The 27,085-nt window shown below is 49.4% G+C and overlaps 1 protein-coding gene across 3 annotated transcripts in view; it reads right to left on the bottom strand.

Moving 5' to 3' along the window:
• The window catches only part of TBC1D17 (TBC1 domain family member 17), a 416,105-nt gene that overhangs the window by 112,402 nt on the left and 276,618 nt on the right, over positions 1-27,085 (bottom strand). The gene's annotated exons all lie outside the window — the stretch shown is intronic.

Raw genomic sequence — 27,085 nt, 5'->3', positions numbered from 1 at the left:
GAGATCTAAAGAGGACAGTACACACCTACAGCATTCTACTGGACTTCAGTGTGGACAAACCCACAGACCTCTGTGAAGGGAATGAGGTAGCTCAATCTCTAAATCCAAAACACTTCCTCTTCATACATTTCATGTGACAGCTCCTCTAACTTATGGGAGTGTAGCCACCTACTGGGGCACAGAGACAGTAGCACCAACAGCATGCTATATTCCATGACGTAATTATGTAAATGCACCCCATCCTTGCATTCCCAATGCAGGGAATAGATAGTCACACCTCCAGCAGGTACATGCATCATTGAGGGGAGGGCCTGTATTGCCCTCTACTCTACATCACAAGTAGGTTGAAGTAAGGTACAATAGCATCTACTCTATAAAACACAGCACCTGTTTATGCCACACTCAAAGAAGATAATAGCAGCACTTCCTCTATTCTACAAGGAAGGATGAAAAGTGGCTTCCGGGTGCCCAGCCTATTTCAGATGGGAAGAATTGTTGAGGAAAGGCGGAGGAGTGGAGGTTAAAGACAGACTACTCTCACATCTCTATAGTGCTCTGGAGAGAGCCTTATGCTTTTAGCCCTAACCACTTTGTTACTGTTGTGAGGTGATTTCAGTGACAACAGTGGTGGCCTACTTAATGGGCATTTATCCACACAGTGTCCAGCTGGAGAGCACCAAAAAGAAACCCTGTAAGCATCTGTAGTGCTGTTGATTTACATGCTCCTGTCATCTATTATTGGACTCGGACATTACAACTTGTTTTTCTTCGAAGAAGCTTCGAATCACAAGATGTGCTGTGACTTCTTCCTTAGTCCACAATGCACATGGGCACGGACTCCACTTTGGTTGTTTTTTGCTTAGTAGGTAGAAGGTGAAAGTGGAGAGAAGAGTAAGTCTACTATGTGTTGTGCACATTGCAAGTTGTTAAATACTGAAAATGTGAGAAAACATGTGCCACCACTGCCAGGTCCAGGGAGAAGGGTGGGGGGATGTGAATCTACAGCACTACACGCTATAAGTGGATGCTTACAGGGTAAGTAACATTTCCCATTTGTAGCCTACGTGGCTGTAAATACACATACTCTCCATCGATTTTAAAGCAGTTTCCTCCCAGCAATGGCTAGCATGCAGATTTTGGGAAGTTGGCTCTGTATATACTATCTCAAAGTAAGAGATAGTGTGCACAGAGTCCAAGGGTTCCCCTTAGAGGTAAGATAGTGGCAAAATTAGATCATTCTAATGCTCTATTTTGTGGTGGTGTGGTCGAGCAGTAGGCTTATCAGAGGGTTGTGTTAAGCATTTGTTGTACACACACAGGCAATAAATGAGGAGAACACACTGAAAGACTCAACTCCAGGCCAATAGTCTTTGTATAGAAAAATATATTTTCTTAATTTATTTTAGAACCACAAAATTCAAGATTTAAAGTAAATACGTAAAATGCAAGGTACTCCACACAGGTAAGTAAGGAGCTTTGAATTAGAGCAGTAACATACACAGTTTTACTTAAAATGGCAATAAGCTATTTTAAAAGTGGACACTGTGCAAAAATCAACAGTTCCTGGGGTAGGTAAGTAAGGTTAAGTTTCTGAGGTAAGTAAGACACTGCCTAGTTCAGTTTCCTGGGCATAGGCAGCCCACCGTTGCGGGTTCAAGGCAACCCCAAAGTCACTGCACCAGCAACAAAGGGCCAGTCAGGTGCAGAGGTAAAAGGAGGACCCCAAACACATAGGTGCCTATGGAGAACAGGGGTGCTCTGGTTCCTGCGTCTTCGGAGGGCAAACCAGGGGGGGTTTTGTAGAGCACTGGGGGGGACACAAGTAGGCACACAAAACACACCCTCAGCGGCACAGCGGCGGCCAGGTGCAGTGTGCTTAGCAGGCGTCGGGTTTTCAATAGGAATCAATGGAGGGACCTGGGGGTCACTTTAGCGGTGCAGGCAGGGCACAGGGAGGCTTCTCGGGGCAGCCACCGACTGGGCTAGGCAGAGGGTCGTCTGATGGTCACTCTTGCACTGGAGTTTGGTTCCTGGGGGCTGCAGGTACAGTGCTTGGTCCAGGCATCGGGTTCTTTGTTCCAGGCTGTCGCAGTCAGGGGGAGCCTCTGGATCCATCGCTGTGGGCATCCAGGGGGGGTCGTCTCAGGTTACGCATGAGGTCGCAGTCACCTGGGAGTCCTCCCTGCAGTGTTGGTTTTCTGGAGCTCAAGCCGGGGGCGTCAGGTGCAGACTGTGAAGTCTCACGCTTTCGGCCGGAAAAGTGAAGTCTTTGAAAGTTGAAAAGTTGATGCTGTTCTTGAACAGTGCCGCTGTACTCGGAGTTTCTTGGTCCTTCGGGTTCAGGGCAGTCCTCTGAGGCTTCACAGGTCGCTGGTCCCTGTCGGATACGTCGCTGTGCAGGTTCTTTGAGTCTGGAGACAGGCCGGTAGGGTTGGGGCCAAGTCAGTTGTCGTCTCCATCGTCTCTGCAGGGCTTTCAGGTCAGCAGTCCTTCTGCTTGTTGTAGGTTGCAGGAATCTGATTTCCTGGGTTCTAGGTCGCCCCTAAATACTAGATTTAGGGGTGTGTTTAGGTCAGGAGGGCAGTAGCCAATGGCTACTGTCCTGGAGGGTGCTACACCCTCTTTGTGCCTCCTCCGTGAGGGGAGGGGGGGCACATCCCTAATTCTATTGGGGGAATCCTCCAAAACCAAGATGGAGGATTTCTAAAGGCAGGGGTCACCTCAGCTCAGCGCACCTTAGGGGCTGTCCTGTCCTGACTGGTGGATGACTCCTCCTTGTTTTTCTAATTATCTCCTCCAGCCTTGCCGGCAAAAGTGGGGGCAGTGGCCGGAGGGGCGGGCATCTCCACTAGCTGGGATGCCCTGGGGTGCTGTAACAAAAGGCATGAGCTGTTGAGGCTCACCACCAGGTGTTACAGTTCCTACAGGGGGAGGTGAGAAGCACCTCCACCCAGTACAGGCTGTGTTTCTGGCCGCAGAGTGACAAAGGCACTCTCCCCATGTGGCCAGAAACTCGTCTGGTTGTGGCAGGCTGGCAGAAACAGGTCAGCCTAGCACTAGGAGTCGGACTGGTATTCAGGGGGCATCTCTACGATGCCCTCTGGGTGCATTTTACAATAAATTCTACACTGGCATCAGTGTGCATTTATTGTGCTGAGAAGTTTGATACCAAACTTCACAGATTTCAGTGTAGCCATTATGGAACTGTGGAGTTCGTGTTTGACAAACTCCCAGACCATATACGCTTTTTGGCTACCCTGCACTAACAATGTCTAAGGTTTTGCTTAGATACTGTAGGGGCATAGTGCTCATGCACATATGCCCTCACCTGTGGTATGGTGCACCCTGCCTTAGGGCTGTAAGGCCTGCTAGAGGGGTGACTTACCTATGCCACAGGCAGTGTAAGGTGGGCATGGCATTCTGAGGGGAGTGCCATGTTGACTTAGTCATTTTCTCCCCACCAGCACACACAAGCTGTGAGGCAGTGTGCATGTGCTGAGTGAGGGGTCCCCAGGGTGGCATAAGACATTCTGCATCCCTTAGAGACCTTCCCTGGCATCAGGGCCCTTGGTATCGGTGTACCATTTACAAGGGACTTATCTGGGTGCCAGGGCTGTGTCACTTGTGGGAACAAAGGTACAGTTTAGGGAAAGAACACTGGTGCTGGGGCCTGGTTAGCAGGGTCCCAGCACACTTTTAATCATAACTGGCATCAACAAAATGCAAAAAGTCAGGGGGTAACCATGCCAAGGAGGCATTTCCTTACACAGATGATGCAGATGTTTGGAACAATGCTCTTCACAAGGTCTGGCCAACCATATCTTATTGGCAGATTATGTCCACACAGTAATGGTTATTAAAGGAGGCAGGTCGCTTCCTCCTCACCACTGCTCCGGTAAGTGCTGCCATTGTTTTGGGCTTGTCTGGGCGTGTTTTGGCTTGTTTGGGCTTCTTGGCTTCTCCTCTCCCAGAAGGATTGCGCCGCTGCTTCCCGCGGTCCCGCCCCCCTCCCTCCTCCTTGGAGCTCTTCCCGCTCCTGACTCCTGCTGCCCCCGCCCCCACGCACTCCCATTGGAGGTTCCCTCCCTCCTCCCAGCTGCCACTCCCTCCCACCTACCCTCTTATGCCGGCCGCAGCGCAAGGTTAGAAGCGACCTCTGACCCTGCATCCTTGCAGGCAGGTCGCTTCCTCCTCACCACTGCTCCGGTAAGTGCTACCATTGTTTTGGGCTTGTCTGGGCTTGTTTGGGCTTCTTGGCTTCTCCTCTCCCGGAAGGTTTGCGCCGCTGCTTCCCCACGGCCCGCCCCCTTCCTCCTCCTTTGAGCTCTTCCGGCTCCTGACTCCTGCTACCCCCGCCCCCTCGGCACTCCCATTGGAGGTTTCCCTCCCTCTTCCCAGCTGCCACTCCCTCCCACCTCCCCTCTTCTGCCGGCCGCAGCGCGAGGTTAGAAGCGACCTCTGACCCTGCATCCTTGCAGGCAGGTCGCTTCCTCCTCACCACTGCTCCGGTAAGTGCTGCCATTGTTTTGGGCTTGTCTGGGCTTGTTTGGGCTTCTCCTCTCCTGGAAGGTTTGCGCCGCTGCTTCCCCACGGCTCCGCCCCCCTCCCTCCTCCTCAGAGCTCTTCCCGCTCCTGACTCCTGCTGTCCCCACCCCCACGCACTCCCATTGGAGGTTTCCCTCCCTCCTCCCAGCTGCCACTCCCTCCCACCTCCCCTCTTATGCCGGCCACAGCGCGGCCGCGAAGCAGACGCGTGCAGCAGGTGCGCCGCTGGCGTGCCAAAGGCAAACCCGTCTGTGCCAAGACCGCGCCCAGCGCCAGACCCCCTGGCCAACACGCTTCCTGTGCCACTGAACACCTTTACACTGCCGACAAACTCCACGCCATTAATCCAGGACGCTCCTCCATCTGCTTCCAGTCCACACCAACGCGCACCAAAAGACCCTTCTCCTGCAAAGCCTGCAATTTCACCTGCAACCTAACCTCCAAACTCCAAATCAAAACAGACAGCCGCCTAAGATGCATCCTACTTAACACCCACTCCATCCACAAACATGCAATTGAACTCTGGGACCTCCAGACCACATACTCGCCCGACGTCGCATTCCTCACCGAAACCTGGATGAATTTGGCCTCTGAACCAGACGTAGCCATAGCCATAACAGAAAACTACAAGATCACCAGAAGAGACCGAATCAACAGACCAGGAGGAGGAATTGCCATAGTCCACAAAAACACCATAAGAGTCTCCACCAACTCCCACAACACCATCAACTCCGCCGAGCACCTCCACTTCAGTATCTACATCAACGCCAACAACACACTCAGAGGAACACTGGTCTAGAGATCCCCTGGACCCAGACCGCAGATCTGCGACAACATCGCCGACGCCATCAGCTCCCAAGCCCTCGCCTCAACAGACTACATCTTCCTCGGTGACCTAAACTTCCACCTAGAAAACACCGATATCAACACCACCAACCTAATCGACAACCTCGCCAACTTCGGCCTCAAGCAACTCGTCACTTCACCCACCCACTCCGCAGGCCACACACTCGACCCCATCTTCTCAGCCAGCAACCACGTCTCTTTCAGCCACACCACCGAACTCAGCTGGACAGACCACTGCTGCATCCACTTTCCTACCAGAAACCAGTCACTCACCACCACCGCACACAACCCCCCCGACGCAACTGGAGCTAAATATCAACGGATCAACTGATCTCCACTCTCAACCCCGGACCCCAACACAGCCACCACCAACCTGCATCGCTGGATAGAAGATTGCGCCAACACCCTCGCACCGCTCCCAAAAAAAAACACACCTCCCACAGAATCAAGGCCAGCTGGTTCACCTCAGAACTACAGGAATCCAAACGGCTATGTCGCAGAATGGAAAAAACCTGGCACCTTGACCCTACCAACTCCAACCACATTACTTTCAAGGATGCCCTACGCAAACATCACCAACTGATCCGCACCACCAAAAGGACCCACTTCAAAAACCGCATTGACGCCGACGCTCACAACAGTAAAGAGCTCTTCAGCATCATCAATGAGCTCTCCACCCCCAGGACCTGCTCCAACGAACCCCCGCCATCACAGGAGTTCTGCAACTCAGTGGCAACCCACTTCCTTCAAAAGATAGAAGAAATCCACAATAGCTTCAAACCCCAGACCCACCAGCTGACTACAAACACCCAAGAACCCAACGCTCCAAGCAACACCCACCTCCTCCACACCTGGACCCCCGTCAACATAGAGGACACCGCCACCACCATGGCCTCCATCCACTCCAGATCACCATCGGACCCCTGCCCACACCATATCTTCAATAAGGCAAACATCATCATCGCCCCCCCACCTCTACAAAACCATCAACAGCTCCTTCGAGTCAGCCACCTTCCCAGAAAGATGGGAGCACGCAGAAATCACTGCCCTGTTGAAGAAACCAAAGGCAGACCCAGATGACCCCAAGAACTACCGGCCGATCTACCTCCTCCCCTTCCCAGCCAAGATCATAAAAAAAATCGTAAACAGCCAACTAACCCGGTTCCTAGAAGACAGCAAGGTACTCGACACCTCCCAATCCAGATTCCGCAGAAACCACAGCACCAAGACTGCACTCATTGCTGCCACAGACGACATTAGGACCATGCTCGACGAAGGAGAAACAGCAGCACTCATCCTCCTGGACCTCTCCGCAGCTTTTGACACGGTATGTCATCACACTCTCCGCACACGCCTCCACAACGCTGGAATCCGCAACAAGGCACTCAACTGGATCTCGTCATTTCTCTCAAGCAGAACCCAGAGAGTCCGCCTCCCACCGTTCCTGTCAGAAGCCTCCAGAATCATCTGTGGCGTTCCCCAAGGATCCTCGCTCAGCCCCACGCTCTTCAACGTTTATATGGCCCCCCTCGCCAGCATTGCACAAACCCACCACATCAACAGTTTCCTACGCAGACGACATTCAGCTCATCCTCTCCCTCACGAAAGACCCTAAAACTGCAAAGAACAACCTCCACAACGGACTTCACGCCCTCGCCAGCTGGATGGAATCAAGCCACCTCAAGTCAAACACAGACAAGACAGAAATCCTCATCTTTGGCACCAACCCCTCAGCTTGGAATGACTCCTGGTGGCCCACCTCTCTAGGAACCGTGCCATCACCCACGCACGCAACCTAGGCTTCATCTTGGACTCCACACTCAGCATGACTCAGCAGGTCACTGCCATCTCATCTTCCTGCTACAACACTCTCCGCATGCTCTGCAAAATCTTCAAGTGGAGTCCCGTCGAAACCAGGAAAACTGTCACCCACGCCCTGGTCAGCAGCCGACTGAACTAAGGAAATGCCCTATATGCAGGAATAACAACCAAACTCCTAACAAAGCTGCAAAGAATCCAGAACGCATCCGCCCGCCTCATTCTGGACATCCCACGCCGCAAGCACATTTCCCCCACCTCAGAGACCTTCACCGGCTACCAGTATCAAAGAGTATCACCTTCAAACTCCTCATCCACGCACACAAGGCCCTTCACGACACAGGCCCATCCTACCTCAACGACAGACTCACCTTCCACACCCCCACCCGTAATCTTAGCTCCGCCAGCCTCGCCCTCGCCTCCATCCCCCGCATCCGCCGCACCACCGCCGGAGGAAGATCCTTCTCTCACCTGGCCGCCAAGACCTGGAACTCCCTACCGCTCCACCTTCGCCAGACCCAAGACCTCTTGACATTCAGTAAACGCCTCAAGACATGGCTCTACGACCAGTAGCCTCCCCCGCCCCCCGCGCCTTGAGACCCAACGGGTGATTAGTGCGCTCTATAAATCCTTGATTGATTGATTGATTGATTACGTAGACCAGGGCTGCCTCGCAGATGTCTTCTAGTGGGATCTTACCTACGAAAGGTATAGTAGCTCTCTTCTTACATAAAGAGTATACCCAGGGTTGAGCAGTGAGTACTGTTCTGTTCTGTTCTTTTGGGTACAGAATTTGTTGAGAGCTGCAAACATTTCTGTCTGGGGATATAGGAGGGTTGCTTATGACTTTGATGAGGATTCTCCTGAAAGAGAACTAGGATTAAAGTTAAGCAATTTTTATTGCTGTTATGGTTACATTCCTGGCAAGTAACCATTACCAAATGGCTTGAGCTTCGAGAGACAAGGGACAGGAGTGCGTCCCACCCTGCTTGTTCAGATAATGAATAGTTTTTGAATTGTCGTGTTGAAGTTGACGGGAGACCCATATCATTCCGGAGGTCATTATGACACTGGCGGTCTTCTAACCGCCAGGGTTAATGTGGCGGTGTCACCGCCAATAGGCTGGCAGTGAAGACCACCACATTATGAGTGTGACGGGTTGGCTGCTGCCAACCTGCCACATCTCTACCCACACCGCCAGGCCGGACATGCTCATCTCCGACCCGGCGGTCCACAGAGGGCCGCGGTATTAGGAGCTGGCATACCGCCATGGTTTCTGCGGCAGTAGCACTGCCACGAAAAGCATGGTGGTAGGGCGACCGGTGACAGTGAATTCCTTCCCTGTCACTGGTAGACGACTCCACCACCCCTCAGCAAGCACCTGCCCCCCCCCCCCTACAGACACAGCACCACCTACTCACATAGCGCGCCCCCACCCCACTACTCACATCGCACCCCCACCTCCCCTACTCACATCGCTCCCCCACCCCCCCACTCGAATAGCACCCTCCACCCCCTACTCACATCACACCCCCTCCTCCCCGCATACATGCACACAGACACCCACACGCACCATGCATACACCTATTCACGTAAACTTCCATACACGTATCCACTCACACTCATCAATACATGCATTCACTCACACATACTCACACGCATTCATTCACACACACACAAGCATCCATACACGCATACACACTGACATGCACACGCATTCACTTTAACATTCATACACGCATACACCCCACGCATACACCACAACACTCACAGTCGCATTCACCCACGCACACACACACACATTCATACACACACACACACACACACACACACACACACACACACACACACACACACACACACACACACACCACCCACACTGCCACCCACCTCCCCTGTCGGATGCCCGCCTTACCTTGTCCGGCAAGGAGGTAGTCCGTCAGGGAACAGGAAGGGGCGCAGCCACCGCCATTAGTGCCCCGCCAGCAGGACACCATCAGGCCACATTAATCGTCTTAATATGGTTGGCGGCGTCCTACTGGAAGGGCGGTGCAGGTGGTAGCAATGCCAGAACGCCACCGCCCGCCAGCATGGCAACTGCCAGATATCCACCCACAGTGTGGTGGAAATCCAGCAGTACCCATTACATGGCGGGCAGAAGACTGCCAGCCCTTACGGTCTCCTGGCGCCCATGGCTTTAGCGGTCTCGCTCAGAGACCGCCAAAGTCATAATGAATGCCTTAGTGTCTTGATACAAAGTGGACAACATTTTCTTGTTTGTGATGACAAAGAACCTTTTATCAGCCAATCATCTAGGTAAGGATATACAAAGATGATATTTTTTCTTAAGTATGCTGCAACTATTGGCATACACCTGGAGATCGTTGGTGGAGCTGATTTTAGGCTGAACGGTAGTCCACTTTGTACTGATAGTGATGAGAACCTACTTTAAAATGCAGAAGCTTCTGATGTTTTATAGAAAATGGGATGTGAAAGTAGACATCTTGAAGATCTGTAGAACACATCCAGTCTCCTTGATACAGCTGTGGGTAGATCTAAACTTTTTTTTCCGTATGTATTTGTTCAGTACTCGCAGCTCTAAAATGGCTTACTAGAAAAAAGCAAGAATAAATTCCCAGTCCCTTTTGATAACATGGGACCTCCTCTATAGCCTGCATTTGTAACAAAATGCTGACTTCCTTCTATAAGAGGTCTTTTAGAACCGTGATGTTTTACCAGTGGAAAAAGAGGTGGGGACTTGAACTGAAGAGAATATCTATTCTGAACAACATTCAAGATCCATTTGTATTTTGTTACTGAACGCCACTCTGACAGATGATAGATGATACCCCCATCAGAGCGGGTAACAGAGACGGGGGATGTGAGGATTCATTGTTTCGAAGGAGTTTTTCCTGTGGATGAAAGCTGTTGCTGTGACCCTCTTTTTTTAGACTGTCTGCGAGGATGATAGTGCATTCTTGTTTTCTGCTAAAGGTGCCAAGTCCAGTGAGGGGTTTCAGCCCTCTGCTGGAGAAACCTCTGGTCACCCGGCCTGCATCTTTTGAGGAATTATTTTTTCTTTTCCAGACCAACAGCTTTGAAAGTGTCCATCTTGGTCTTCATTATGGACATCTACTTATCTGCGTGAGTACCAAATAGGGTGTTAACTGAAAATGGTAAGTTAATTATGCTATGCTATGCTGTGCCTCTGATTTTAAACCAGTAAGTGCTAGCCAGGAAGCACTTATGATCTATTTGGCTACCAGGCCACCTTCATTTAGAATTTCCTAGAAATCCTGCCACCCTCTTTAGGCAGCTTTTCTGTAGATCTGAGAGAGTACCACAGAGACCTGTCCCATCTCCCTAGTAAGGCAGAAGCACTTGCCACCTTCATATAAGATGCAGATGTTCCGCACTTTTTCCAATGGAGTCAATCTGCTTGCTTTCTTTGTCTGGTGGGACCGAAGATGAAGAAGCCACACAGTGAGATTTACACACAGCAGCCACTACCACTGAGTCCAGATAAAGATCAGCTCTGAAAAACAAAGGATCCTGTTCAGGAGCATTATATTTTTTAAGAAGCCGAGATGGTGCAGATTTCAAGGATGCGGACATCAAAAACAGTTGCACCGCAGGCTCCAACAATCCCAGAAGCAGTAGAAGGAGTGGCTTTGCTACTGCTCTATTGTATGAAGCTGGCTCTGTATTTACTATATCAAAATGAGGTATAGTGTTCACAGAGTCCAGGGGTTACCCAGGGGCTTAACAGAGGCTAAAGTAGATAATACTAATGCACTCTTCTGTGGTAGTGTGGTCGAGCAGTTAGGCTTATCAGATGGTAGTGCAAAGCATTTGTTGTACACATACAGTCAATAAATGAAGCACACACTCAATGTCTTACTACAGGGCAATGGTTTTCATACAGCAAAAATATGTTTTGTTACATTATTTCTAGAACCACAAGATTCAAGTTGCAGGTAAGTACATTTGCAAATGAGTATCCAGCATAAGTATCAATACCACTTTGTTTAGAAATGGCAATGATCTGTTTTAAAGGTTGGCAGTGCAATTTTCAGAAACAGTTTTAGGGGGAAGAAAAGTTAGTACGGTTTTGAGGTAAGTACAAGACTTACAGTTCCAGTCTCCAGGGCTTAGGATGTTCACAGGTTGGGGTTAGAGTTAACCCCAAATACCCAGCAACACGGGGCCGGCCGGGTGCAGAGGTCAAAGTTGAGGTTGATTTAACATGAACTCCTATGGAGACTGGGGGAACTCGGAATCAGGCCTGCTTGCAGGTAAGTACCCACGTCTTCAGAGTGTAGAACTTGGCGGTTTAGAGGAGCACTGGGAGTGTACCGGGGGCAACAACTCAGCACCAAACACACACTCTCAGGGGCGGCAGGGTGCAAACACAGTGTCGGGCTCCTAATGCTTTCCTACAGGGGGACCCCAGGGGTCACAAAGATGCTGCAGGTAAAGTCCAGGGGGTCAGTTCCAGGAAACCAAAGGGTGGACAAGGAGGAGGGCTGCCTGCTGGACGTTGCTGCACTGAAGGTCGGATTCCCCAAGGCCAGGGGGCTGCGGATGCAGGGGTACCTTTTGGCATCAGGAATCTTCATCCAGTTCTGTCGCGGTCAGGGGTGGGTCCTCCAGATTCAGACTGCAGGCGTTGTCGTGTTGGACAGGAAGGATACCCAGGGTGGGCACTTTCTCAGACTCGCCTGGGGACCAGCTCTAGTTGGTTGGGCCACCTGGACACGGGCTGTGGGTGCAGATGCAGAGTGGGTATGACTCGCGGATCCGGGGTGGTTCTGGAGTCATTGGATGGGATGACGTTTCTTCTTGGACAGGGCTGCTGTCCATGGGAGTTCTTGGTTCTCTGTGATGCAGGCAGTCCTCTGGAGGGTTTTCAGAGGTCGCTGGTCCTGGAGGATGCATCTAATTCTTTTGGCAGGGCTTTAGAAGCTGGAGACAGGCAGGTAGGGCTGGGGCCAAGTCAATTTGTGTCTTCAGTCTACTCTGCTGGGGTTCAGCTTAGCAGTCCTCCTTTCTTCTTAGGAGGTCGCCAAGGATCTGACAAGCTAGGGTCAGGGGAGCCCTTAAATCCTGGATTTAGGGGCATTACAAGAGTCAGAGGGCAGTAGCCAATGGCTACTTCCCTGAGGGTGGCTACACCCTTCCTGTGTCCACTCCCTTTGGGGAGGGAGACACAGACCTAACCCTATTGGTCCCTGCCCTCCAAACTAAGATTGAGGATTTTGCAAGGAGGGGGTAACCTCAGCTCTGGACACCTTAAGGGTGGTCTCCGAGCTGAGGTGCTCACTCCCCCCTTGCATTCCCTAATTGTCCCGCTGGAAATGCCACCAAAAGTGGGGCTTTGTCTGGGGAACGAGCAACTCCACTAGCTGGAGTGCCCTGGGGTACTGTAACAAAAGCCCTGAGCCATGAGGCTCACCGCCAGGTGTTAAAGTTCCTGCAGCGGGGAGTTGTGAAGCACCACCACCCAGTGCAGGCTTTGTTTCTGGCTACTGAGAGCACAAAGGCTCTCACCCCATGTGGCCAGAAACTCGTCTTGGAGTGGCAAGCTGGCACAGTTCTGCACTAGCAGTTTGGCGAAGACACAGGGTGCATCTCTAAGATGCCCTCTGTGTGCATTTTCCAATAAAACCAACTCTGGCATCAGCGTGGGTTTATTGTGCTGAGGAGTTTGATACCAAACTTCCCAGTATTCAGTGAAGCCATTATGGAGATGTGGGGTTTCTAATGACAAACTTCCAGCAAGTATACTCAATATGGCCACACTACACTTACAATGTCTAAGAATGGACTCAGACACTGTAGGGGCATATCACTCCTGCAGCTATGCCCTCACCTGTGGTATAGTTCAGTCAGAGGACTGCCCTGCACCCAAAGGACCAAGAACCTCCCGAAAAGAGCGGCACTGTTCAGAAACAGCAACAAACTTCCAACAAAGAAGCAACTTTAAACAGACTCTCACTTCCCGCCAGAAGCGTGAGTCTTTACACTCTGCACCTGATGCCCACGGCTTGAGTCCAGGACAACCAACACCACAGAGAGGACTCCCAGGCGACTCCAATGACGTGGACACCCTGAGTCGACCTCCCTGCACCCCCACAGCGACGCATGCATAGAGGATCAAAAGGCTCCCCCTGACCGTGACTGCCTGGTAACAAAGGAACCTGACGCTTGAACCAAGCACTGCACCCTTAATAAGAAATGCCTCTCTTTTTTATTATCTACAAAAACACTCTACATATCTAAAATAACACAGATTCTTTTTTTTAAATGGTTCGAAAAATAAATTAAGAAATGAAAATGTCACTTACCCAGTGTACATCTGTTCGTGGCATCAGTCGCAGTAGATTCGCATGTTCTGCAATAGCTCGCCATCTGGTGTTGGGCCGGAGTGTTACAAGTTGTTTTTCTTCGAAGAAGTCTTTCGAGTCACGGGACCGAGTGACTCCTCCTTTTGTCTCCATTGCGCATGGGCGTCGACTCCATCTTCGATTGTTTTTCCCCGCAGAGGGTGAGGTAGGAGTTGAATTGTAGTAATAGTGCCCATGCAATGGAGTGACTAAGTATGCACCTATTTAAGGTTGAGATGATACATATAAAGATAATTGAAGGTAACTTCCAAACTGCTACAGGCTCCCGGGGAGGCGGGTGGGCACATGCGAATCTACTGCGACTGATGCCACGAACAGATGTACACTGGGTAAGTGACATTTTCAGTTCGATGGCATCTGTCGCTGTAGATACGCATGTTCTGCAATAGACTAGTAAGCAGTTATTTCCCCAAAAGCGGTGGATCAGCCTGTAGGAGTGGAAGTAGTCTGAAATAATGTCCTTAATACAGCTTGACCTACTGTGGCTTGTTGTGCGGATAACACGTCTACACAGTAGTGCTTGGTGAATGTGTGAGGCGTAGACCATGTGGCTGCCTTACATATTTCTTGCATTGGGATGTTTCCTAGAAAGGCCATGGTAGCACCTTTCTTTCTGGTTGAGTGTGCCCTTGGTGTAATGGGCAGCTGTCGTTTAGCTTTAAGGTAGCAGATTTGGATGCATTTAACTATCCATCTGGCTATACCTTGTTTTGAAATTGGGTTTCCTGCATGAGGTTTTTGAAATGCAATAAAGAGTTGTTTAGTCTTTCTGATGTTCTTTGTTCTGTCAATGTAATACATTAATGCTCTTTTGACATCTAATGTATGTAGTGCCCTTTCAGCTACGGTATCTGGCTGTGGAAAGAACACTGGAAGTTCCACTGTTTGATTTAGATGGAACGGTGAAATAACCTTTGGCAAAAAATTTAGGATTGGTCCTTAGGACGACTTTATTTTTGTGTAGTTGTATAAAAGGTTCCTGTATAGTAAACGCCTGAATCTCGCTTACTCTTCTCAGGGAAGTAATGGCGATGAGAAATGCCACCTTCCAGGTTAGGAACTGTATGTCGCAGGAGTGCATGGGTTCAAAAGGTGGACCCATAAGTCTAGTTAGGACAACATTTAGGTTCCATGAAGGAACAGGTAGTGTTCTTGGTGGTATAATTCTCCTAAGGCCCTCCATGAATGCTTTAATGACTGGTATTTTATATAGGGAAGTTGAATAGGTAGTCTGCAGGTATGCAGATATTGCTGCAAGGTGAATCTTAATGGAAGAGAAAGCTAGGTTAGATTTTTGTAAGTGAAGCAAGTAACCCACTACATGTTCTGGAGTTGTGTGTAATGGTTGTATTTGATTAATATGGCAGTAGCAAACAAACCTCTTCCATTTACTTGCATAGCAGTGCCTGGTGGATGGCCTTCTGGCTTGTTTTATGACTTCCATACATTCTTGGGTAAGTTGTAAGTGCCCGAATTCTAGGATTTCAGGAGCCAGATTGCTAGATTCAGCGATGCTGGATCTGGGTGTCTGATATTTTGGTTGTGCTGTGTCAACAGATCTGGCCTGTTGGGCAATTTGATGCAGGGTACCACTGATAGGTCTAGCAGCGTTGTGTACCAGGGTTGCCTTGCCCAAGTTGGTGCTATCAATATGAGTTTGAGTTTGCTTTGACTGAGTTTGTTTACCAGGTAAGGAAGGAGAGGGAGAGGAGGAAAAGCGTAAGCAAATATCCCTGACCAGTTCATCCATAGAGCATTGCCTTGGGATTGTTTGTGTGGGTATCTGGATGCGAAGTTTTGGCATTTTGCGTTCTCCCTTGTCGCAAACAAGTCTATCTGAGGTGTTCCCCAGAGTTTGAAATAAGTGTTCAGTATTTGGGGGTGAATTTCCCATTCGTGGACCTGTTGGTGATCTCGAGAGAGATTGTCTGCGAGTTGATTTTGTATCCCTGGTATAAACTGTGCAATTAGGCGAATTTGGTTGTGAATTGCCCAATGCCAAATTTTTTGTGCTAGCAGGCTTAACTGCGTGGAGTGCGTCCCTCCCTGCTTGTTTAGATAATACATTGTTGTCATGTTGTCTGTTTTGACGAGAATGTATTTGTGAACTATTATTGGTTGGAAAGCTTTTAGTGCTTGAAAAACTGCTAGAAGTTCTAGGTGATTGATATGCAGTTTTGTTTGATGTACGTTCCATTGTCCTTGTATGCTGTGTTGATTGAGGTGTGCTCCCCACCCTGTCATGGAAGCATCTGTTGTTATTACGTATTGTGGCACTGGGTCTTGGAAAGGCCGCCCCTTGTTTAAATTTATGTTGTTCCACCACAGAAGCGAGAGGTAAGTTTGGCGGTCTATTAACACCAGATCTAGGAGGTGACCCTGTGCTTGAGACCACTGTGATGCTAGGCATTGTTGTAAGGGCCTCATGTGCAGTCTTGCGTTTGGGACAATGGCTATGCATGATGACATCATGCCTAGGAGTTGTAATACCATCTTTGCCTGTATCTTTTGTGTTGGATACATGCGTTGTATGATGGTGTTGAAATTTTGAATTCTTTGTGGACTTGGAGTGGCTACTCCTTTTGATGTGTCTATTATGGCTCCCAGGTATTGTTGTACCTTGCGTGGCAGAATTTTGGATTTTGTGAAATTGACGGTGAACCCTAGTTTGAAGAGGGTTTGTATGATATGATTTGTGTGATTTGAGCACTCTATTAACGAATGGGCCTTGATTAGCCAGTCGTCTAGATATGGGAACACATGTATTTGCTGCCTTCTTATGTGTGCTGCGACTACTGCTAGACATTTGGTAAAGACTCTTGGTGCGGTTGTTAATCCGAAAGGCAGTACCTTGAATTGGTAATGTATTCCTTTGAATACAAACCTTAGGTATTTCCTGTGCGATGGGTGTATTGGTATATGGAAATAAGCATCCTTGAGGTCTAAAGTTGCCATGTAGTCGTGCAGTTTTAGCAATGGCAATACTTCTTGTAGTGTGACCATGTGGAAGTGGTCTGATTTGATGAAAGTGTTCACTACTCTGAGGTCTAGGATTGGTCTCAGCGTTTTGTCCTTCTTTGGTATCAGAAAGTACAGTGAGTAAACTCCTGTGTTTATTTGTGTGTTTGGCACTAATTCGATTGCATTCTTTTGCAATAGTGCCTGCACTTCTATCTCCAGGAGATTGGAATGGTGTGTTGTTAAATTTTGTGCTTTTGGTGGTATGTTTGGAGGGAATTGTAGAAATTCTATGCAATAACCATGTTGGATAATTGCTAGAACCCAAGTGTCTGTAGTGATTTCCTCCCATGCTTTGCAATAATGACCTATTCTTCCCCCCACTGGTGTTGTGTGGAGGGGGTGAGTGACATGTGAGTCATTGTTTTGTAGTAGGGGTTTTGGGGCTTTGAAATCTCCCTCTATTTCTAGGGAATTGCCCTCCTCTATATTGTCCCCGAAAACCTCCTCTATACTGTCCCTGGTAAGTGGACGGTGTTGCTTGTGAGGTGCTGGCTTGTGTGCTTTGACCCCGAAACCCCCCACGAAAGGGCGTTTTACGGAATGTGCTGTAATTCCCTCTGCTCTGCGGGGAGTAGAGTGCGCCCATGGCTTTGGCAGTGTCCGTATCTTTTTTGAGTTTCTCAATAGCTGTGTCCACTTCTGGACCGAACAGTTCTTTTTCATTAAAAGGCATATTGAGAACTGCTTGTTGAATCTCTGGTTTAAATCCAGACGTTCGGAGCCATGCATGCCTTCTGATAGTTACAGATGTATTAATTGTCCGTGCAGCTGTATCTGCAGCGTCCATGGAGGAACGTATCTGGTTGTTGGAGATGGTCTGTCCCTCCTCAACCACTTGTTTTGCCCTATTTTGGAAGTCTTTGGGCAGATGTTCAATGAGATGTTGCATCTCGTCCCAGTGGGCTCTGTCATAGCGCGCAAGTAGTGCCTGGGAGTTCGCGATGCGCCACTGGTTTGCAGCTTGTGCTGCGACTCTCTTACCAGCTGCATCGAACTTGCGGCTTTCTTTATCTGGGGGTGGTGCATCTCCAGATGTGTGAGAGTTGGCCCTTTTCCTAGCTGCTCCTACAACAACAGAGTCTGGTGGCAGCTGTGTTGTGATGAAAACCGGGTCCGTAGGAGGCGGCTTATACTTTTTTTCCACCCTTGGTGTGATTGCCCTACTTTTGACCGGGTCCTTAAATATGTCCTTTGCGTGCCGGAGCATACCAGGGAGCATAGGCAGGCTTTGGTAGGAGCTGTGGGTGGAGGAGAGTGTGTTGAACAAGAAATCATCCTCGACCTGTTCTGAGTGGAGGCTTACGTTGTGAAATTGTGCTGCTCTAGCCACCACCTGAGAGTACGCGGTGCTGTCTTCTGGTGGAGATGGTTTTGTAGGGTATGCCTCCGGGCTGTTATCTGACACTGGGGCGTCGTATAGGTCCCATGCGTCCTGATCTTGGTCACCCTGGCTCATGGTGGTGTGAGCTGGGGAGTGTGATGGCGTTTGTGCTGGTGAAACGTTAATCACGGGCGGAGGAGAGGGTGGTGGTGTAACCCTTTTCACCACTTTTGGTTGTGGTGCTTGTTCCGTCTGGAACTCCAACCTTCTCTTTCTCCTAATGGGGGGAAGGGTGCTTATTTTTCCTGTCCCCTGCTGAATGAAGATACGCTTTTGCGTATGGTCCACATCAGTTGCTTGTAGCTCTTCGTCAAACCTATGCTTTTGCATTTGGGAGGTTAGCGAGTGCTCTTCTGTATAAGAGCCTGAAGCTGGGTCGCTTGCAGTTTGTTTCGGCATCGAAACTTTGTCTGCGTGTTTTTTCGGCTCCGAGGTGACTTTTTTCCTTTTCGGGGCCGAAACCTCTCGGCGTCGATCTGTTTCGGTGCCGCTGTCTCGGCGTCGAGCCGTGTCCACACCGGCATCTCGGTGTCGAGGCTTGTCTCCAGCACTTTCTCGGTCCCGAGAAGGCTGCGTGCCGGTGTCTCGACCGGAGTCGGACGATCTCGGCACTGTTTGGGCCTTTTTCGGTGCCGATGGTCGGTCACCGAATTTATGGGTCGAGCCATGGCCTGGTGGCAGTGGCGTCCCCTGGGCCTTGTAAATGTTTCTTTGTGTGGTTTTCGACGTCTTACTCACGGTTTGTGTATCGTCGAATCCTTCGGAGTCTGAGTCTTGGATCGAGAAGGTACCTTCCTCTTCTTGTTCCTCGAACTCCCGTTGGGCTGTCGGTGCGGACGCCATTTGAAGTCTTCTGGCTCGACGGTCTCGGAGTGTTTTTCGGGACCGGAACGCACGACAGGCCTCGCAGGTGTCTTCGCTGTGCTCAGGTGACAGGCACAGGTTGCAGACCAAGTGTTGGTCTGTGTAGGGGTATTTATTGTGGCATTTGGGGCAGAAAAGGAACGGGGTCCGTTCCATCGGCGTTCCTCAGCACGCGGTCGGGCCGACCAGGCCCCGACGGAGGATCGAAAAACTACTCCGAAGGGCACCGGAGCTCTTCGATCTTCGATGCGGTGTTGAATCTAAGTACGCCGATCCCGAACGCAACAATACCGACGAAAATCTTCCGAAATTAACTATTTTTTCCGTTCCGAAACTCGGAGCGACAGGAACACGTCCGAACCCGATGGCGGAAAAAAAACAATCGAAGATGGAGTCGACGCCCATGCGCAATGGAGACAAAAGGAGGAGTCACTCGGTCCCGTGACTCGAAAGACTTCTTCGAAGAAAAACAACTTGTAACACTCCGGCCCAACACCAGATGGCGAGCTATTGCAGAACATGCGTATCTACAGCGACAGATGCCATCGAACATATATTTTTCTATATAAAAACATATTACCCTGGAGTTATGTCTTTGAGTGTGTGTTCCTCATTTATTGCCGTTGTGTGTACAACAAATGCTTAACACTATCCTCTGATAAGCCTACTGCGGTCGCACTACCACATTCACCTGCTCTGCATACTTCTGCCATCTAGTGTTGGGTCCGGGTGTGTACAAGTTGTTTTTCTTCGAAGAAGCCAACGGAATCACAAGGTAAATTGACTCCCTCCTGTTGGTGATACTGCTCAAGGGCATCAACTCAATTGTTAGATTGTTTTTCCGCAGTCAGGTGGGAATGGAGTGTGAATGTAGTGTTAGTAAGAGATGTCCATTGTAAGAGGCTGGCCTGGTTTGTAGTGAGTACCAAGGGGTACTTACACCTTGCACCAGGTCCAGGTATCCCTTATTAGTGTAGAGGGGTGTCTAGCAGCTTAGGCTGATAGAAAATGGTAGCTTAGCAGAGCAGCTTAGGCTGAACTAGGAGACGAGTGAAGCTCCTACAGTACCACTAGTGTCATATGCACAATATCATAAGAAAACACAATACACAGATATACTAAAAATAAAGGTACTTTATTTTTATGACAATATGCCAAAGTATCTAAGTGAGTACCCTCAGTATGAGGATAGCAAATATACACAAGATATATGTACACAATACCAAAATATGCAGTAATAGCAATAGAAAACAGTGCAAACAATGTATAGTCACAATAGAATGCAATGGGGGCACATAGGGATAGGGGCAACACAAACCATATACTCTAGAAGTGGAATGCGAACCACGAATGGACCCCAAACCTATGTGATCTTGTAGAGGGTCGCTGGGACTGTAAGAAAACAGTAAGGGTTAGAAAAATAGCCCACCCCAAGACCCTGAAAAGTGGGTGCAAAGTGCACCTAAGTTCCCCAAAGAGCACAGAAGTCGTGATAGGGGAATTCTGCAAGGAAGACCAACACCAGCAATGCAACAACAATGGATTTCCAGACGAGAGTACCTGTGGAACAAGGGGACCAAGTCCAAGAGTCACGTTCAAGTCGGGAGTGGGCAGATGCCCAGGAAATGCCAGCTGTGGGTGCAAAGAAGCTGCCACCGGATGGTAGAAGCTGTGGATTCTGCAAGAACGACAAGGGCTAGAAACTTCCCCTTTGGAGGATGGATGTCCCACGTCGTGAAGAGTCGTGCAGAGGTGTTTCCGTGCAGAAAGAGCGCAAACAAGCCTTGCTAGCTGCAAGGGTCGCGATTAGGGTTTTTGGATGCTGCTGTGGCCCAGGAGGGACCAGGATGTCGCCAGCAAGACAAGGAGCCCACTCAGAAGCAAGCAGCACCCGCAGAAGTGCCGGAACAGGCACTACGAAGTGGAGTGAACCGGAGCTCACCCGAAGTCACAAAGGAAGGTCCCACGACGCCAGAGGACAACTCAGGAGGTTGTGCACAGCAGGTTAGAGTGCCGGGGACCCAGGCTTGGCTGTGCACAAAGGAAATCCTGGAAGAGTGCACAGGAGCCGGAGCAGCTGCAAATCACGCGGTTCCCAGCAATGCAGTCTAGCGTGGGGAGGCAAGGACTTACCTCCACCAAACTTGGACTGAAGAGTCACTGGACTGTGGGAGTCACTTGGACAGAGTTGCTGAGTTCAAGGGACCTCGCTCGTCGTGCTGAGAGGAGACCCAGAGGACCGGTGATGCAGTTCTTTGGTGCCTGCGGTTGCAGGGGGAAGATTCCGTCGACCCACGGGAGATTTCTTCGGAACTTCTAGTGCAGAGAGGAGGCAGACTACCCTCACAGCATGCACCACCAGGAAAACAGTAGAGAAGGCGGCAGGATCAGCGTTACAAGGTCACAGTAGTCGTCTTTGCTACTTTGTTGCAGTTTTGCAGGCTTCCAGCGCAGTCAGCAGTCCATTCCTTGGCAGAAGGTGAAGAGAGAGATGCAGAGGAACTCTGATGAGCTCTTGCATTCGTTATCTAAAGAATTCCCCAAAGCAGAGACCCTAAATAGCCAGAAAAGGAGGTTTGGCTACTTAGAAGAGAGGATAGGCTAGCAACACCTGAAGGAGCCTATCAGAAGGAGTCTCTGACGTCACCTGCTGGCCCTGGCCACTCAGAGCAGTCCAGTGTGCCAGCTGCACCTCTGTTTCCAAGATGGCAGAGGTCTGGAGCACACTGGAGGAGCTCTGGGCACCTCCCAGGGGAGGTGCAGGTCAGGGGAGTGGTCACTCCCCTTTCCTTTGTCCAGTTTCGCGCCAGAGCAGGGTTGGGGGATCCCTGAACCGGTGTAGACTGGCTTATGCAGAGATGGGCACCATCTGCGCCCATCAAAGCATTCCCAGAGGCTGGGGGAGGCTACTCCTCCCCAGCCCTGACACCTTTTTCCAAAGGGAGAGGGTGTAACACCCTCTCTCTGAGGAAGTCCTTTGTTCTGCCTTCCTGGGCCAAGCCTGGCTGGACCCCAGGAGGGCAGAAACCTGTCTGAGGGGTTGGCAGCAGCTGCAGTGAATCCCCGGGAAAGGTAGTTTGGCAGTACCCAGGTCTGTGCTAGAGACCCCTGGGATCATGGGATTGTCTCACCAATGCCAGGATGGCATTGGGGGGGCAATTCCATGATCTTAGACATGTTACATGGCCATATTCGGAGTTACCATTGTGAAGCTATACATAGGTAGTGACCTATGTATAGTGCACGCGTGTAATGGTGTCCCCGCACTCACAAAGTCCGGGGAATTTGCCCTGAACAATGTGGGGGCACCTTGGCTCGTGCCAGGGTGCCCACACACTAAGTAACTTAGCACCCAACCTTTACCAGGTAAAGGTTAGACATATAGGTGACTTATAAGTTACTTAAGTGCAGTGGTAAATGGCTGTGAAATAACGTGGACGTTATTTCACTCAGGCTGCAGTGGCAGGCCTGTGTAAGAATTGTCAGAGCTCCCTATGGGTGGCACAAGAAATGCTGCAGCCCATAGGGATCTCCTGGAACCCCAATACCATGGGTACCTTAGTACCATATACTAGGGAATTATAAGGGTGTTCCAGTATGCCAATATGAATTGGTGAAATTGGTCACTAGCCTGTTAGTGACAATTTGTAAAGAGAGAGCATAACCACTGAGGTTCTGGTTAGCAGAGCCTCAGTGAGACAGTTAGGCATCACACATGGAACACATACATATAGGCCACAAACTTATGAGCACTGGGGTTCTGGCTAGCAGGGTCCCAGTGACACATAACAAACATACTGAAAACATAGGGTCTTCACTATGAGCACTGGGCCCTGGCTAGCAGGATCCCAGTGAGACAGTGAAACACCCTGACATACACTCACAAACAGGCCAAATGTGGGGGTAACAAGGCTAGAAAGAGGTTACTTTCTCACACAACCCCCCCCCCCAAACGAAGGACAATAAGGCTAACCTTGGCCAGTTGAGACTTTATTGTCTAAGTGGTGATAAGTAGAGAGTAGCTCTGCAATAGACTGGTTACTCCCTTTATCATCCACTATATGGTTACTTTCCTGTGGGGATGTAAACCACCCTGTTTGAAGTTTTTTAGCTAAGCAACAATGTGAAGATATATTTTCAGAGTTTCAATCAGTAGGTTTTAGTTTAGAACAGTGGGAATTGTCCACTGGACCTATTTCTAGTGATGAGAATGCCAGACAGGGATGCTGTCTCAGTAAAGCCATAGCTGGGCAAAAACTTTGTCCATATGGCTGGAAGAGAGAACAGGGATGCTGTTTCTCTTGAGTTGGAGCAGGGCAGGGATGCTGTCCTATGAGCTCCACACTAGGGCAGGGCTGCTGTCCTAAGTGTTGTGAGGTAGTGCAGGGTTTCTGCACTAAAGTTTCTCTGGGAGGGTTGGAGGGATGCTCCATGTTAACTAAAATGGTGCTCTTTTTCTCACCAATGTTAGTTATCCCACAGAGCGGTACTTCCACCTCAGGGAGTACAGCTATGCCAGCTGATGATTCCCTTGGAACAGGTGCCGCCCCAGGAGAGGTTTCTCCCACCACAGGAATGGTATCCTGAATGGCAGGGTGGTTAGGGGATACTGTGATACCCTTTTTACCTGTTGTTGGAGAGGGATCCTGAGTTTTCAGGCCTTCTCTCCTTTGCTTTTTCATTTCAGTAGAAATGAGAGGGACCAATTCCTCAGGGATACCCAGCATGGCTGCATGGGTATAAAACTCTACATCAGCCCAACCTGAGGCCTCTAGGTCATTCCCTAAGAGACAATCTACAGGTAAGCTAGGTGACACTACCACCTGCTTAGGGCCAGTACCTCCACCCCAACTAAGCTGAACTATAGCTAAGGGAAGAAACTTAGTGGAGTTATGGACATCAATAATCTTATACTGTTGTCCAATGATGTGTTGTTCAGGAGCCACTAGGTTTTCAGTCACCAAAGTGATACTGGCACCTGTGTCCCTGTAGGCCTGGGCCTCAACACCATTTATTGTAACTGTCTGCCTGTACTTATCCTTTGTAAGGGGACAAGCAGCCAGTGTGGCAAGGCCAATGCCACTAGGTGTGACAGAAACTGTCTTGGGACTGACTACCCCAGTTTCTATGATGGACCCATAAGTGAACCCAACTACACCCTTAACTTGACTGTTGCCAGCAGTCCCACCACTAGTACCACTACTGCTAGGGGCACTAGAGCTTGATGTATTAGTGGTGGTAGGCTCAGGGGGTTTACCTGGACAGGACTTATCCCCTTGCCTATGGCCTCTGTTTTTACACACAAAGCACCAAGGCTTTTTAATGTGTGCAGGTTGTGAAGAAGAGGAAGAATTTGTTTTATCCCCACCCCCTGAAGAGTGTTTAGGATTTGAAGAAGGATCTTTGGTTTTACCCTTATCCCCATGCTTATCCTGAGATTTCTCACCATCTTTCTTCTTGCCATCCTTGTCACCACCTGTATGAACTTTTCTGTTCACTCTTGTTCTGACCCATTTGTCTGCCTTCTTTCCCAATTCTTGGGGAGAGGTCAGATCTGAGTATACTAGATACTGGTGCAACAAATCAGACACACAATTATTAGGAATATGCTCTTTCAGGATTAAGTTATACAGGCTTTCATAGTCAGAAACTTTACTGCCATGTAACCACCCCTCCAAAGCCTTCACTGAATGGTCAACAAAGTCTACCCAGTCTTGTGAAGACTCCTTTTTGGTTTCTCTGAACTTGATCCTGTACTGTTCAGTGGTTAAGCCATAACCATCTAGGAGTGCATTCTTAAGAACTGTAAAATTATTGGCATCACTTTCCTTCACAGTAAGAAGCCTATCCCTACCCTTTCCACTGAAAGATAGCCATAGGATAGCAGCCCACTGCCTTTGAGGGACCCCCTGTACAACACAGGCCCTTTCAAGTGCAGCAAACCACTTGTTAATGTCATCCCCCTCCTTATAAGGGGGAACTATCTTGTGCAGATTCCTAGAATCATGCTCTTTCACAGGATTACTATCTGTAAAACTGCTGCTGCCACCATGGGGTCCAAACCCCAACCTCTGTCTTTCTTTTTCTAAGTCAAATGCTTCTTTGTCTAGATCCAGCTGTTGCTTTTTAAGCTTCAGCCTGGACTCTTCCACTCTCAATCTATTGAGTTCCCTTTCTAACAATCTGTCTTCAGGGAGGGTGGGTTGGGCATGCCTTGACACAGAAGAATGGTGTGAATGGACAGAGGGAGACCTGTCCCTAACAGATGGCACTCTAACATTCTGGCCTACAGAAGTAACACTCCTACTGTGATGAGAGCTCACATTAGTACCAGCCATGCTAGGTGGCTTGCTAGGGGGCAGGCTGGGAAGGTTCCCTCCTAACTCTCTTACTAGGGGTGCCCCAGAGTCAGAGTGTGAACCATCAGCTAATTTCTCAACAGATGTGCCAACTAAGGTCTTATCCTGTTCAATGAGCATATTAACTTTCTCTTGAGGGATTCTTCCCTACCCCTAAACCTCTTTCAATGCAGAGACTCCTTGCTCCTTTCCAGCTAAGGTGATCATATGCAAGTTTAGTCAGATCAACAGTTTGACCTGTACCAGACATTATAGAAAAGGTTTAAGGGACAGAAAAAGAAAGAAAAAGTTTCAGAACTTTTTAAAGACAGAAAAAAAACTTTAAAAACTTTTTAAGAACTTTTTGAAAGTTTGGAGGTACTTTTCAGCACTTAGAAAAAGAGTAAGAGAAGAAAAGCAAAACTTTTTGGTTAGGTGTACATACACTGAACTTGTTTTGTATATTTTTCTCTTAGGAAAAGTACAAAATGACAAAGTGGTAAGTAGTTGCAAGTACTTATCCCACCGCTGCACAACCAATGTAGGAGGCTGGCCTGGTTTGTAGTGAGTACCAAGGGGTACTTACACCTTGCACCAGGTCCAGGTATCCCTTATTAGTGTAGAGGGGTGTCTAGCAGCTTAGGCTGATAGAAAATGGTAGCTTAGCAGAGCAGCTTAGGCTGAACTAGGAGACGAGTGAAGCTCCTACAGTACCACTAGTGTCATATGCACAATATCATAAGAAAACACAATACACAGATATACTAAAAATAAAGGCACTTTATTTTTATGACAATATACCAAAGTATCTAAGTGAGTACCCTCAGTATGAGGATAGCAAATATACACAAGATATATGTACACAATACCAAAATATGCAGTAATAGCAATAGAAAACAGTGCAAACAATGTATAGTCACAATAGAATGCAATGGGGGCACATAGGGATAGGGGCAACACAAACCATATACTCTAGAAGTGGAATGCGAACCACGAATGGACCCCAAACCTATGTGACCTTGTAGAGGGTCGCTGGGACTGTAAGAAAACAGTAAGGGTTAGAAAAATAGCCCACCCCAAGACCCTGAAAAGTGGGTGCAAAGTGCACCTAAGTTCCCCAAAGAGCACATAAGTCGTGATAGGGGAATTCTGCAAGGAAGACCAACACCAGCAATGCAACAACAATGGATTTCCAGACGAGAGTACCTGTGGAACAAGGGGACCAAGTCCAAGAGTCACGATCAAGTCGGGAGTGGGCAGATGCCCAGGAAATGCCAGCTGTGGGTGCAAAGAAGCTGCCACCGGATGGTAGAAGCTGTGGATTCTGCAAGAACGACAAGGGCTAGAAACTTCCCCTTTGGAGGATGGATGTCCCACGTCGTGAAGAGTCATGCAGAGGTGTTTCCGTGCAGAAAGAGCGCAAACAAGCCTTGCTAGCTGCAAGGGTCGCAGTTTGGGTTTTTGGATGCTGCTGTGGCCCAGGAGGGACCAGGATGTCGCCAATTGCGTGAGGAGACAGAGGGGGCGGCCAGCAAGACAAGGAGCCCACTCAGAAGCAAGCAGCACCCGCAGAAGTGCCGGAACAGGCACTACGAAGTGGAGTGAACCAGAGCTCACCCGAAGTCACAAAGGAAGGTCCCACGACGCCGGAGGACAACTCAGGAGGTCGTGCACTGCAGGTTAGAGTGCCGGGGACCCAGGCTTGGCTGTGCACAAAGGAAATCCTGGAAGAGTACACAGGAGCCAGAGCAGCTGCAAATCACGCGGTTCCCAGCAATGCCGTCTAGCGTGGGGAGGCAAGGACTTACCTCCACCAAACTTGGACTGAAGAGACACTGGACTGTGGGAGTCACTTGGACAGAGTT

Source organism: Pleurodeles waltl, chromosome 7, assembly GCF_031143425.1.
Source record: "Pleurodeles waltl isolate 20211129_DDA chromosome 7, aPleWal1.hap1.20221129, whole genome shotgun sequence".
Lineage (NCBI taxonomy): Eukaryota > Metazoa > Chordata > Amphibia > Caudata > Salamandridae > Pleurodeles > Pleurodeles waltl.
This window is presented reverse-complemented; position numbering and strand designations above follow the sequence as displayed.